Source organism: Dermacentor variabilis, chromosome 2 (assembly GCF_050947875.1).
Source record: "Dermacentor variabilis isolate Ectoservices chromosome 2, ASM5094787v1, whole genome shotgun sequence".
NCBI lineage: Eukaryota > Metazoa > Arthropoda > Arachnida > Ixodida > Ixodidae > Dermacentor > Dermacentor variabilis.
In genome coordinates, this window is record NC_134569.1 from 202,840,989 (window position 1) to 202,856,096 (window position 15,108).

Consider the following 15,108-nt stretch of genomic DNA (forward strand, 5'->3'; position numbering starts at 1 on the left):
GTTTCGACATAGGGACTTATCCTGACGGGGACAAGTGTCTCTGTCGTAAGGTTGATTTCAGCGACATTCCTTGCCCTGACGCTGTTATTCTCTTCTGAAGGGAACTTCCATCCAAGGGTGACATATTTTGTTGTTCGTGTTTTTTTGCACCCACGATCAGCAAGTGGAATAGCCTTCTCAGGGAGGTTGCTTTATATTCATGACATGATAATTTTTATCACGTGCCATGTGCTCAATCTTTCCTTTGTTCGTATTTCATTGTTATATATCAACTCGTGCATGCCTCCACAGGAGATGGGGGTATTTGAATGAATAAATAAATTAAGCAGAATAAGTAAACAAATACAAGTGCAAATAAATAAATAAATAAATAGCTAAACAATTAAATAAATCCGGCTCTATGGTGTTTACGGGAGCTGCGAACATGGCGGTTCAACGAGCAACAGGATGCTGGGTAGTACAGTGAACTACAATAGTTTACGGACCACGGGATCTCAGAAAACAATAATTTCTGAGCAGCCTGTGACAGTAGTGAGTAAAACCGAACATTACAACGTTGCTCACATGTAGTAGTAGAGGCTGTAATTACGAATGCTAGGCTGCGTTGTGAGGGCTCGCAGACATTGAGCTTTTTTGTCAGATCTCACGTTCCGTGAAATTTGTGGTTGAGTGGTTGATTTGTGGCTGTACATCGATATCCTGAAATTTGTCCTCTTGACTTCAAACCAATTTGGGACTTCAAAATTTGCGATTTTCAACAGAGTGTTACGTACAGAATGTGTTGTTGCACAGCAACTGGCAGGGAGTAGGAATTTTGGCGAAAAGCGACACAGTGGCCTATCAAGGTGAAAAAAGTTCTTTAAGAACTTGACGTTGCCGCACTCACACGGGAGCCTTCTTTACAATAAACGGCTAATTGTGAACATGCGCTCATGTCAGCTGTGATAGGTCAATGTTTTTCCACCTTGGTCAGCGCCTGTCTTGCTATTTGCCATGATTCGTCCCAACTAGAAGAGATTTCGTCAAACTCTTCACTTCAATACGCGCTTTCGCCATTAGAACACTCGCACTGAATACAACCACTACCACAGCCACACATGTTCTTTTGTTTTTTGGACGCGATGGGGGGAGGGGCGTGGAAGTAGGGTGCCCTCAATCAACCGTAGACGGAGAGAAGCGGCTAATGACGTAGGGGGGCTGGACAGGCGGCATAATAAAGGAAATTACGGAAAAGGGGATGGCTCGCGCCAGGCTTCGCCACTGAGTACCACAATTGGCTCTGAATACGCATGTTCGTCGAGCGTAATTTTCCTCAGGCCCTTACAACAAGGTGACATGTAGGAATTTTAGGCCGGTAAAGGCAGACAAAGAGTATTGGAGTAGAAGAGCGTGTGAAGCCACAAGCACGAAGGTCAGACAAATCCTTGCACTACTCGGCTTTACCATGGTATCTGAACGATCGAAGCGACAGCGTTCCCTCTGATGATTTCAGTAGGAAACTCTACGGCGAAATCGGCGTCCGCTTGCGCATTCCACCGCGCTATGACCGGCGAGCCCCCGCCCCCATTGACGCGTTCGCCCACAGCGCCTTCCTCTGCGTTGCCAGCGCGGCGTATCTTCTGCGCCACCGGTGGCCCGTTCCTCCCGCGGCGAGGATTTCCAGCGGCCGTGTCGCTGGCGTAGCGATAGAGTCGGGGAGAGGGGGCGCCCATTTCCCCCTGATCGAACTCTCGCAGTTCGTCGGCGGCCGCGCGGAACGGTTAGTCCGCTCCGGTCCGGTCTACGCTGAGGGCACTCAGCGCTGTGCGCTCCTACGGAGTCTTCCAACAGGCCACGCGTTCCCACACAACTGCCGAGTTGTGGTCGGCTTCGCTTGTGCATTTACGATAACGCCCGATTTCAGGTAGAAACTTCTGCGGGCTTCTTTCTGCTGTGTTCCTCAATCGGTACAATGTTTTTGTGACGTGTTCTAAGAAACCGTTATGCTCATTTCCGTGTCGATGTGTATTGCTACTGTGTATGGAGACTGCGCTCTTTTGAGCGAAACGGCGAGTGACCTATGACTGGGACGTGAAATTGTCGTGGTTTCCGTATTCTGAAAGACCAGTCGTTTCATCGAGGCAATGACTGTATATATTTCTGCTGACTAACCGTGACTGTGTTGAATGCGCTCGCCGCACGTTATCGATGAAAGGCGCTTATCGACCTGGTGGCCTCATCGAGGCTGCCTGACTGCCACACTTCCGGATTACTCCCGTGCTGTAAGTGTTGTTTTTCTTTATACATCGAAGTATCCCTTTTTCTGAATTCACACAAATTAACGCAATTCATTTTCACACGAAGGTCAGGAGTGCTGCCGGTAAAGTCTTGGTTATTGGTAGTTTTACAGAGCAAGAGCCATGCTTTCTGCACCCTGTATATGCGGCTGCCAGTCATCTTTGCCTTCTTTTCTTCTTTTCTCACCGCGGGTCATACGTTTCTGTGACAGGCTGTTCCTGCTTTACCGAGGCCGTACTTTCGCTTGGAAATCTTTTCAAAGCAATTTTGGTGTGACCCATGAACACCAAGTTTTCGCTACGAGGATGACAGCAGAATCTTAGAGCATCACGATATTTTTATATTTGGCGTGCACCATATAAATATACGGGGATGCAGTCGCATAAAAGCTAGGAGGCTGCGGCCCCATTCTTTGGAAGCAATATGCAGCTTTATCATGGTGCTTCAGATTTAGTTAAACGTGCTAATATTATCGCATAGTCGGTATTCATGCCACCTAAGAGAACGATATATTTGAAGAAACGAAAGGCGGGGAGGTTCACCAATATAGAGTTACCGATTTGCTACGCTGCAGAGCGGGGGGGGGGGGGGGGGAAGGGGAGCAGAGAAACACAGGTAGGAACGAGGATAATTTCGTGGTAAGAAACTCACCTGTGCCCTCCTCGTTGTGATATGTTTTCTGCGCCTAGATGCCTGCATCTGAATAAAAGTTGGTGTTCTTTGCAATGATATAAAAGCAAGTGCGATTCCTCTTTCGTAGTTCAGTTATTTCTTCGATTATTTATTTCACGTAAGTGTTTTGGCGCTTAACCACGTCACCCTTGTACACGGTGTGCTATGAAAGAGAATCCCAATTTTTTTTAGCCGATTATTAGTCACCTCTTGCAGATTTAGTGGGGACGCCGAAAATGAGATTTTAGTACAATGGGAATATTCACTTTTCTTCGCAGTAAGGATCAGTCGTGAGGAAAAAGCACTAGGTTAATCACCATCATGTTAAAAGACGAGGAACACAAGGGACAGCCTCTCCAAAATAAGCAACGAAAGTTTGCGTTGTTCTAGGGCAGCACGCTGTCCTAATAATAATAATATTTGGGGTTTTACGTGCCAAAACCACTTTCTGATTATGAGGCACGCCGTAGTGGAGGACTCCGGAAATTTTGACCACCTGGGGTTCTTTAACGTGCACCTAAATCTAAGCACACGGGTGTTTTCACCCCCATCGAAATGCGGCCGCCGTGGCCGGGATTCGATCCCGCGACCTCGTGCTCAGCAGCCCAACACCATAGCCACTGAGCCACCACGGCGGGTACCACGCTGTCCTAAAAAAAAATATTTAAGCATATAGAACATTTCGGTGACCTTAACTATATAAACGCGAGGCACGATTAATGTTTGCCGAATGTTACACTTGAAGTAGCAAGCAAGGCCGCGTGCAACATAAAAGCCGAAGTGCTCGAAAGGAATTTCAAGCCAGTGACTGGATATGTCGGTTAGTTTTGTTCGCTGAGGATGTGTTAAGATGGGAGAAATTAGCCAGCGCATCGTTTCCGAATAGCAGGTAATCACAGAGAAAGGTAATTAGTAACGAAAAAATTATTTATATTTATTTCAGCAAACACTGCCTGGCTCTACGTGTTTAAGAACAATGAAGCGTCAAAAAAAAAAGTACAATCGTAGACGGGTCGTGTGTTGCTTGCCTTCATGGTTGTAATGTCGAGATATCTAGGGGGACATTTTGTTTAAAATCATTTACGTTTACAAAGATGTCGGCGCCAGTTACTCTTCTTCTTTTACGTGTGATTAGAACTTCGCACGGAAAGAATAAATATTATTATTACAGCATACGGTTACGTTACTACTGTTGTGTACGCTGTCACAGTAACTGCTGTACACCGTTAACTAATGTTTTGTATGGTGTAGCTAGTATTCGCCGCTGTATATTTTTCTCCACACGCGCACGCACGCACACGCACAGACGTACACACATTGCAAAACAAACAAGCAGGAATGCGAAAACAGAACGCAATATAACAAGCTGTGTAATACGTAGCGGAAAGACGATTATTCATAACGATCTGACGATTCAAATTATTGGTGGTATGCGGATATTTAGAGCGCACTCTGTCTGCGCTATCAGCCACGTGTTCCAATTTTCTTTTTCTGAGCCTTCGTAGTACGCGTGCAGGAATTTTTCTCGGCTGCGTCAGTTAAGCTGCTTACATTTCACAAGGCACGAGGCCTATTACCGCTCTAAGCCCTTCTGCGCGCAAACATACGCACCTCAAGATAACGGTCTGTACAAAACTGGTGCTTTCGCAAATATCGCTTGGCGCCTTGACTGAATCTGAAAAAAAAAAGAATGTAGAAAAACAATAAATTAAACAGAAAAACTCAATCTCGGGCTTTGCTTAACTCGACGTTCTTCTTTTCATGTTCTCCCAATAATCCCACGTGGCAACTTTCGTTACCCTTTAGGGGAGCGTTGCGTGGCCGATAGGATTAAACGCCGAGACCTGCTTCGTAAAGAGCCAATATACCACTTTCCTCATGTGGCAGCAGCTCCTGCGTAGAGTTAGCGTAGCGTTCAACGTTTCTTTCTTATTGCTCTAAAGATAGATATTGCGCTAAAAATGGTTCCTGTCTCCCGAAAATTCAGGCAATGCATCTTTCCATCATTTCGTCTAAAATTACCATAATGTTTTTGGTAGCTGCAAGATTTATGCGAAGCCCCATGTCTGCCGTGGCCTACAGTGGAATCTTTCATTCTTGTTTTCGTTGATTTTTTATGGCTCGTTTGACATTTCACACGGTGACGAACTAACGTGGGCCATTAGGTCACTTAACTACGCCATTTGTGAGCCTCACTAGAAGTTGGAAAGAGATGCAGGTTTGATTACGCGTCTGTCCCTTTCTCCATAGGTTGCTGTTGAGAGAATAATGCGCAGAGTACCTAGAATACTACATCTATATTGTACACTTAAAAAATCGTGCGAAATAAATAATATTTAAAGAACACATAAATAAATTCATAAATAAAGCACAAAGAAGTTGAAAAAGACAGGAAAGGAACGAAGCATAAGCAGGGAGATTAAATGGACTTTGTCCAGCTTGCTACCCTATACACGTGCGGATGGAAAGGGAAAAAGAGAGAGAAGACAGGAGTTTAGAATAATCATAAGTAATGATAATGATGACCCTTACTCAAAGTTCACTCCACCTCTATCGTCTGTACACGCTGCCACCTGAATGCTCTGCGCCGCGGTCCCCTGGTGCAAGAGTCGTCCTAATATATACTAACATGGATGGTGGATCCAGACAAAGAGCTCATTTCAAGCTCAGCTCACAGCGAACGACATGAGTGCGTCACTTCGTACACAGTTGTACTGCGCCACTCGTCTCAAACGTTTTTCTAGCACTGCGTATAGACCTTTCAATCAGGCGAATATTAAATGGCGCGCTTCGAGCCTTTGCTACGCCTTGGCTTGTGTCAGCCGGTGCGGCGCTGTTTGAATGTAGCCTTTCGGTGTAGCGGTAACTACAGATTGAGGATATTTCTCTTGGCTGCTCAAACATGCACGCGCATCATCAACCGCGGTGTGCGTGTTGTGAAATACATTAGCTCTATCGGTTTTCATTCCGCGAAGACCAGCGGTGTCTCTGAAGCGCCAGCGTGAATTGAAATCTCACTGTCTGATCGTTTGGCGTAAGAACTAAAACATAAGAGTGCTCGTGCACGGCCAACCTCATTATTATTATTATTATTATTATTATTATTATTATTATTATTATTATTATTATTATTATTATTATTATTATTATTATTATTATTATTATTATTATAAGAGATGCAAACGTACGAGCACACACAAAAAAAAAGGGAGGGAGCAAGCTGACAACTGCCACGGAGAGGGGTACAACGCCTGCCTACTCTTGCGGGAGGAGGGAATGTAAAGAGGAGAAGATAGGAAACAAAGGCCGCAAGAGATCGAACCACTGGTCCTTACAAAATACTTGGGTCAACCATTGGCATCGTTCGCAAGCATTTCAAGTCGAGTAGACCTGAAAACACTACGCTATGTCTACGTCATCCTTCCGTATGACGCTAATGACGTTGCTCAGCAGAACGCTCGCTGCGGTTGGTAATCCAGCATGATACACATAAGTTTTGTGCTTCGGCATTGTATTTTTGCACTGTAAAGCAGTACTGTCCAACGAAGACGGCCCAAGACGAACGTGACAGCTATTTGTGAGGACAAATTTTCCGTAAAACGTGTGAGTGCGTCGTAGATGACGGGAGGAACAAGACGGAAAGAGAAATAGGTTTTCATTCTCTTTCCAAAAAGGAGAATAGCCACAATGGCCAACACCGCAGTAAGACCTCGCATGGTCATGCCGCAGGCTCGTTATTACTGTTTCTTTTGAACACATATATACATTTAACAGGAAAGGGAAAACGAGGAGCAGGCTGTAACTGCCACTGGAAGGAAGGAAGGAAAAAGCGGAGAAGGAAAGGCAGGGAGGTTAACCAGTTTAGCTTAACCGGTTTGCTACCATACACATGGGAGCGGAATGGGGGGTTGAAAGATGATGGGGGGGGGGGGGGCACAACGCCTGCCTACTCTTCAGAAGGGAGGGGACAACAACACAGAAATGGAAGACAGGAAGGAGGGGAGGAAATAGGAAAGAAAGAGCAACAGGACTAATCTAAAAGAGTAAAGTAGCACGCACAGTACAGAACACACAGTAGGTTTCAGCCATGCGCTATGAAGCACAAGCAGGTCTATATAGCCCAGCCGTTACCAGTGCTTCGCCCGCTCGCGCAACCCGCAGCCGGTCCCTCGACCACTCGAAAAGCGTGAGTCACACTGTACGCTGTGCTGTAATTAGTAGCCGAAACTGTTTTATTCGTGGGCGGAAACCTCGTCCGACAAGCGCGGTATTCGCGCAATGTATCTGCAGATACCAATTCTAACTCGTCAAATTAAACCGCACAACTTATTCCGAAGGAGAACGGTACCCACGCTGCCAAGATCGCCTTGTGTTTCGTAACTACTCATCGCTGCTGAACCCAAACTCAGAATTACGGCAGGAATGCCACAGTAAGGTAGCGTTCGTGAAGCGAATTTTCAGAGACACGTAACTGATCTCCGAGGCTGATCGTAGGCTCGAACGCGCGCGCGCACGTCGCGCTGGGTGCTCCGTCCGCCTCAGCGCCGCAGAAACTCCGGCCGTAACCCAACGCCGAGTAGCAGGTCAGTACATTGGTTCAGGCCGACCTCTCAGCTTTTCTCTCGTAATGAATAGCTCTCTCAGGCCATGCCGCCTGAATCACTTGAGTACGTCTTACAGAACCGTTTTTCGCGTAAAAGATGCCACGTCATAATGAGCAGACTGCGGGAGCGCGAAAACGACCACCAGAAACGCCACCGAACGTGTACCTGGCATTGAACACGGAGCGCTCGCCCCGGCCAGCCTGCCGACTACCCACGCATCATGGCACCACCGCCTACGCGATATCACGGCGCCCATGAAAAACACAAAAGGTCTATATACTAGAGAGTATTTTAGGAATATTTAGGGATATGTTCGCCTTGTGCTTCATATTACGGAGTTTGTGATCGATATGTAAGGAGAGGTGAATCGAACGACAGCCTTTGCTTATGAAAGTCAACAGGTAGAGGTTTTTAAGTAAGAAACTGCACACCCACAACTTTCGCGGTAGCCGAGCGGCTATGCCATGCGGTGCCGACCTCGAGGTCCGGGTTCAGCCCAGGCCGCGACACCCGCATTTCGATGAGGGTGGTGTCAAAATTATTCTCAGAATCACGTATGGCGTAAATGATCCGAAGTCTCCAACTACAGCGTGCCTCTGAAACATATCGTGGTAATGACACCTGCAACTGGAGACTGAAAATAATTCAAAATTGCAACATCAGTTTTAGCTTTCATGAGCTCTGACTCTTATCTGAGTAAGGAACGCACACGGAGGTGATTACAAAGTTCTGAATTATAACCACTTGCAGGGTTGTGAAAAACTACTGATGCCAATAACATATATGTCGCGACATACCTGCAACGCACATTGCCGGCCCAACTTCTCGACACAAGATGACGCTTTCTACCCGCGATAATCAAAGCAAGCATCTTCATTGCGCCACAGCGTCTCGTCACTCTCAAAATGCCAGCAAGCAATCGATTTATGTTTATGCATTCTTTCTATCTTTGTTTTTCTTTCTTTCTTTCTTTCTTTCTTTCTTTCTTTCTTTCTTTCTTTCTTTCTCTCTTTCTTTCTTTATTCATTTACTCAGTACATTCCTCACAGAAATGCCTTGGGGGACGCGACAAAACGCAGTGAATATACAAGACTGGGCCGCGCTGCCCTTGACAGAAGCGCTTACATGACCACATAATGCAATGGCAAAAGAAATAGAAGTTCGGCAATTTGAAACATGCTAAAACTTTGGTATCAATCATTTTTCTTCCTTTTTTTGACATCGATAACATGAATACAGGTACATACAAGTACATGATACAAGTAGGTCGCAATAGCAGTCATCCGGGTACAGAACATATATCGGACTTCCAGAATGAAAACAAAGACTCGCAGGGTTAACGGAAACCAAATAAAATCAGTTCGGCACTATCTTTAGTTTGTATTAGGAGAAAATTTCCTCAACTTTTTCCTGAGTTTCTGCACTGAGGTAGCTGTAACGAGTGTTTGATCTATTTCTGGATATTCGTTGAGTAGATATGGTATCATAAAACTGAGGTTTTCATCGCCACATTTTGTACGGGAACTTTTCGTGGGTATTAAATTCTCTTGTAGGTGGTACGGACAAGGTTACGCTTGATATTTGGTTTGAAATGTTGTAGTTGTTCGGTGCTGGCGCGAAATTTCTAAGGCCAGTTTTATTTATATAATTTATGAATTGGCAATATTTTATTTCGTTTAGAAAAAGGTGTAGTGGTCTTCAAACAGTTCCGAATTGATAAACATGTCGGTATTGGCGTCTCGTAACGCCTTCCATTTTCGCAGCCAAGCGTCGCGAATTTCTGATTTTGCGAAGCGAACAATTACGCCCCGTGTTTTACCCCGCTAAGCAAGAAACCTGTGTATGGCTGTTATAGTCGTTCGAGCACAGTGGCTTAAGCTCCACTTTCGTACCTGTGTTATTAACCTTGTTCATCAAGCTTTGCCGATTAGTCTCTGGGAGGCCGTGAATATCAATGTTCAGACGACGGCTGCGCCGCTCTAGCTTATGTACGTCCAGATTGACCTGTGTAATTTTATTGGCCCCTTCCCCCTTCTCAAGCTGTTCCACTCCTTTCGTAACTTCCTTGGCTTAGTTTTCTTGGGCAAGAAGACGTGTTTGAAACTCGGCGAATTTATCGGAGAGTAGTTTGACGAGCGATTCAAGTGGCTCAAGCTTGTCAGACAAGGCCAGAAAAGAGTCAGTCTTACTTTCCATTGCAAGAAGCCGATTATGGCCGAAATCCCACTGCTCTTTCGGCTGTCGCGCTCTTGTCGCAAGTTTCTCGAGAGGTTGCAGAGAGGGACGTCCAATGTCCTAATATCACTCTAACGACTAGCTGGAACAGCGGAAAAAGCTTGCACATTGCCTGCCACTGCTGGCTAATGACGTTGCAGGCGATAGCACGTGAACTACGAAGTATTTCGTCAGGACGAACTTACATTATTTGATTCCCTCAAGAAGCCAAGAAGTCAATGACTGCGTAGACTTCATCATGTGCCTTCTCATCGCTTCTCTTTCCTCTGCACGCGGAGTGCCATTGAATTCGGTTCGGCTCTACTTTACGCTATCGAGTAGCTGTCTTCATATTTTTGTCCACTGTGCTTGTACAAGTACGTATACCATACTCACGGCGTGAAACGCGTCAATGTGGGAGAAAATAATGCGATTACCTTCGTTTCTCTACCATCAGTTCCCGCGGCATCGGCGTAATTTAGGCTCGTACATTTGTACCAGAGTCAGCGTCACCTTTAGGGAACAGATTGGCAGCGAGACGACATGGTACTCTCGAGTAATTGCACATATGGAGTGTTCTTTAATGTTTCCCTGCTGCGTTTCATTCGCCGAGTCTATAGCAGCAAGAACCCCGTGTATCCTTCTTCTTTAGGGCGGTATGTTCAGTGTCCATGGTCTATAAAGGCTTCAAGGCTGAAATTGCACGGGCAGCGGAATATCTATGAATGCGGACAATACGTGATTTTCTTTGTTAAAATCGTAGGCGCGCGCTTCAAGAAAGCGAGGCCAGACTGCGCCTGCAATGAGATCAGCTCCGCAGTGATGGTCGCTGCACACGAGCAATATTTCCAGCTCACACTGGTAGCTCGTCATTTGCATCTGAATTTGATACGCGATACCTAAAGTGGTCCCTTTTCAGCGCTTGAATGTCTGAGCGCGTTGTGCAAGACCCCGTTGGAAAATTTATACGCGACTTCGCATATGCTTAACACGCAAGAGCCCTTGTCATTGGACCAAAAAGACGAAATATATTGACGATATTGTTAAAGCTCAGTGTATAATCAAGTATGTGATAAAAATAAAAGTTCTGAAGACGATGAAGGCATTGATGAGCTGCTCGTCAAATCCGACATCCATGACTATTTCCTGGCAGTCCAGCAAGACTGATTTCGGCGGTTTTATAGTTGACTCCTTATGCAGTCTATCAAAGAACCCAGGGTCGTTGACACTAAATGTTTTGCTTAGCTATATTGTTCATTAGTTGAAGTGAAGCTAAAGAAAACTATTTTCAGCTGAAGTTTGTCCTGCGGGCTCTAGAGCGGGTGCGGGTTATCTGAGATGTTTATATTTAGAGTCCTAATTTTCCTGGTAGACTGTACACCGGGTGCGGACTGTAGGCAGCAAAATGCGGTATAATAAGTCGAAAGCCATAAGTGTTTCGTTGCAATGGCTTATACTGAAAAAACGCGACGTCTCATCGAGTGCTACAAGAACTATCACCATTAGCAATGGTTCATACCCCGTAAGCAAGCATAGGTGCAATGGCTCATACTCCCTTAAGGCAGAGGCTTCAAGCGCTCAGCAACGTGAAGCGAATAGTGCATACATTCATTGCAATCACCCATACACCACACAGAGCACCACCCGCTTCAATTCCCTGCTGAAGAAATGCAACGTTAAGTCGAAGAGAAACCGCGAGTCTGATCCCGCTATACGAGCGCCCGAAGCCGCAGCTAAGCGTCGAAAACGAGCCAAAGTAGCCAAACTGCAAAAGCAGCAACACGACGATGTGGGAAGACGCATTACCAAGCGTACAGCAGGCTTTCGTCATCACGTGTTGCAGGAGCATAACATGCTGCCGAATGTTAACTCGCCTGAAATTTATTTGCTCCTTTTTTATATTTTGTTTTGTCTGGGCAGTACACGGTATTTCTGTACTGTCCGCCATCTGGATATCTTGGCCTCGTCATCACCGCCAGTTTCTTTATGTCCACTAACTGACAGAGAAACCTACCATCGACCTCCAAGTACACCGGTCTTGCTTTAGCGGTCACAATCCCACGCCCGCAAATTACCCGCTTGATTCACTCACGCTAATCCTTGGTGATAATAAAATGCTTCGTTCCCTTTGATTCCATTATTTTACTTTAATAGACCGCAAGATACTTGACCTGCACAGTATACATGACCTGCCCAACTCTATTTCTTCCCGCTAACGTTGCTGAAACACGAGCCACCTTCGTTTACCCTTGTAAGAGATACTTCATTCCACCTGTTTTAGACCATACGGAAATAATTTCCCGCTTCGTAGTTTCTTATGCGATCGTCGTGGCTTCTTCCCAAATTTCCTTGTCAAACTCTCGTTGCCGTCCCGGAGGTTATTTTACATGCTGCCCGTGCCGTTGCGAGCCACGTATTCTTTCTGCCGCATTTTCATGGGCCTACTGTGACACCATATCTTAGTGGCGTAGCCTGTGTTTTGTCGTTTCTAATAAACGAAAGGCGTTAAACAAAGTAACATACATACAACCACGGACAATTTTTCAAATTCTCTTCTCCTCATTACGCGAAAGCTGCGCTAAAATCCAGTGTTCGGTGCATTCAGAAAGGAAAGAAAGCGGCGACAAGTTGCAAGCTACTGACCACAGGGAACCTGCATTGCGAAGGCGGGAAGACTGCGCCCGAGTTCGACGAGCGACGAAACAGGGGACCATCCATAAACGCGTTGATCGCGTCCTCGTCTGCCCCTCAAACGACGCGCAGCTTGCTCGATGAACTTTAAAGGGTAAACGCTGAGCATATAGACAACGCGGGCTCGCTTTTCCAGACAAATTGATATTTTCTACACCAGCGAAATGAAGCAACTCGAGGCGCACTGCCTCTAACACCTCATATACGGGCCCCACTTAGCCTTGTCTTTTAGTTAACTGTGATAAGAGCTGTATAAGTGCTTCCGCGTCCGCGCTCACAAATCTCGTTACTGTTCGAACTACTAGGGCAGTCCCCCAAAGAGGTCTTTTATTCATTGGACGACGTAGAAAATGTGTTGATACGGCTGTTGGCCACAGTGCTCCGGGTGTTACTCGGTCCACTCCCAAATAAACACGCCCGCTTCGATCGGATGCTCAGTCTTGGCTTGGTAGCCATTCAAAATAGAGAGAGAGAGATGAAGAGCAAAGGCAAGGAGATTAATCCGATATTAGCCTCCGGTTTGCTATCCTACGCTGGGGTTGGGTGCTGAGAGTTAGAAGGAGGACAGAGAGGAAAGGGTTAAAAATAGAGCCCACGTTGAACGCCAAAGGCTACTACTAAGTGCGAAGTTCGCGTTGCTATTCGATTTTTTTAAAGCAAAATGCGTTAAACCAGTTGAAATTCATCGCCAAATGACGGAAGTGCATGGACAGTCGGGCATGGATGTCAAGAATGTTGGCCAGTGGTGCAAAGAGTCTACAGCCGGCCGCACTGAAAATCACGACAAAGAAACGAGCGGTAGACCATCAATTTCTCACGAAGCAGTAGCGAAGGTCGAGGAAATCATGCGTGAAAATCCGAGGACCACTCTGGATGTTCTCTGCATTTGGGTTGCTGAGGTTTCCCGAAGCACCATGCGCAGGATTCTAGCGGAAAAGCTGCAATATCCGAAGGCGTGTCCAAGATGGACACCGCGTATGAGGACAGGGGACCGCAAACGGCAACGTGTTTATTCTTTCCGCCGATACCTTCGCTCCTATGCAGAATGAAGGGAGAACTTCTTGGACTCGATTGTTACGAGTGACGAAACCTGGGCATTCCACTTTACACCTGAGTCAAAACAACAGTCTCTCGAGGTGCAGCATCCCTCTTTGCCCCCCAAGCAGCGAAAATTCAAATAAACATAGTCTGCCGGTATAAAGTCATGGCAACTGTGTTTTGGAACCGGAACACGGTACTGTTGGTCAAATTTCTGCCTGCTGAAACAACAGTAAACGCTAAAAGGTTCTGTGAAACACTAAAAAAAACTTAGAATGGCAATTCAGAATTCGAGAAGAGGAATGTTGAGCAAGGGCATAAGCATTCTCCCCGACAACGCCCGCCCACACGTCGCCCGTCAAACCGTTGATCTCCTGCTAAATCTTTGCGCGGAAAGTCATACCACCGACCATACAGTCTGGACTTGGCACCGAGCGGCTAGCACCTGTTCCTTAAGTTGAACGAACATTTGTCTGGACTGCCGTTGTGCTCTGATGACGAGGTGAAATATGCGTTTCAACGCTTCCTGATGTACATGGCGGCAAGCTGGTGTGAGAGGGACATTGTAAGACTGCCACAGTGTCTACAAAAATGCATCGATCGAAATGGCGATTATGTAGAAAAATAAGGAATTCTTCAACTTACCTATAAAAATGGGAACTCAAATCCCTATTTTAAGAAGAACGAAGAGCCAAAGAAAGAAAATGAAAACTATGTTATTTGACGACGAAGGGATAGTTCATTTCCTATAAATCTGGGGCCGAATTCACCGAGCTTTTCGTTTGTAAGTGCTGTTTTTCACTGGCTCATCGCCTCCGCTAATAATATGTCCTACATCACTGTTTGCTGGCACGAACGCTTTTAGCGTAAGAACGTTTTGTGAATACGGGCTTTGGTCTTTAAAGCCAATATCTGAGCCACTTGGCGAAACACGACCCCGGTGCAGTTTAACATGGGAAGAGGAATTTGCATGGTGTCTCTACCACAACATTGAACCGCTCTTCTGTGTTGTTTATTCTCTGCTTCATGACGCAATTCAAACTTTATTCCTGCTTGCGTGCATCGGCTAACCATTTGCATTTCTTTCTTTCTCTTTTTTTTTGCCAGTGAAAAGTTAGGGACTAATTTCGCGATGGCATTAACAAGAAAACGAACAAGACATACCTCTAAAAAAACTCACAGTATAACGAGTGTGACAAAATTACTGCCTAAGTACTATTAACCGACTAGTAGAAAAATTGGTTGAGGGCTGCGTTCATATTAATATATCTATATATGTCTATATATATCAATATATCTAGAAAACTGCATTGAATATGCTTAAGTACTGTTTAGTGTTGATTACAACTCCCATGTGTATCTGACTGTTTCTTTCTTACTCAATGTGCACTGTGTATTTCATTTCTGAGCACACACATTTGTTTGTTGCTGCTTGTCACAATATATATATATATATATATATATATATCGATCTGCTTGTTTTCTTTACTCTGTGATATTTCTGTTTTTTTATACATCTATAGAGCCAATTTAGATGGTTCAATGATTATCTTATGTTAATTATTGTATATTGTTGCTGTCTCTCTACTTGTATTATGACTGCATGCTGAAC

At 45.4% G+C, this 15,108-nt stretch overlaps 1 protein-coding gene across 3 annotated transcripts in view; it reads left to right on the top strand.

Moving 5' to 3' along the window:
• LOC142573044 (calcitonin gene-related peptide type 1 receptor-like) overlaps positions 1-15,108 on the top strand; it is a 198,325-nt gene that overhangs the window by 42,810 nt on the left and 140,407 nt on the right. For 2 of the 3 annotated variants that reach the window (XM_075682542.1, XM_075682544.1), the window contains exon 1: positions 1,773-2,261. The exons of the other annotated variant lie outside the window; for it this stretch is intronic. The gene's annotated coding sequence lies outside the window, so the exon portion shown is untranslated. Of the gene's footprint in view, positions 1-1,772; positions 2,262-15,108 lie in introns of those variants that run through there. 3 annotated transcript variants of the gene reach the window in all.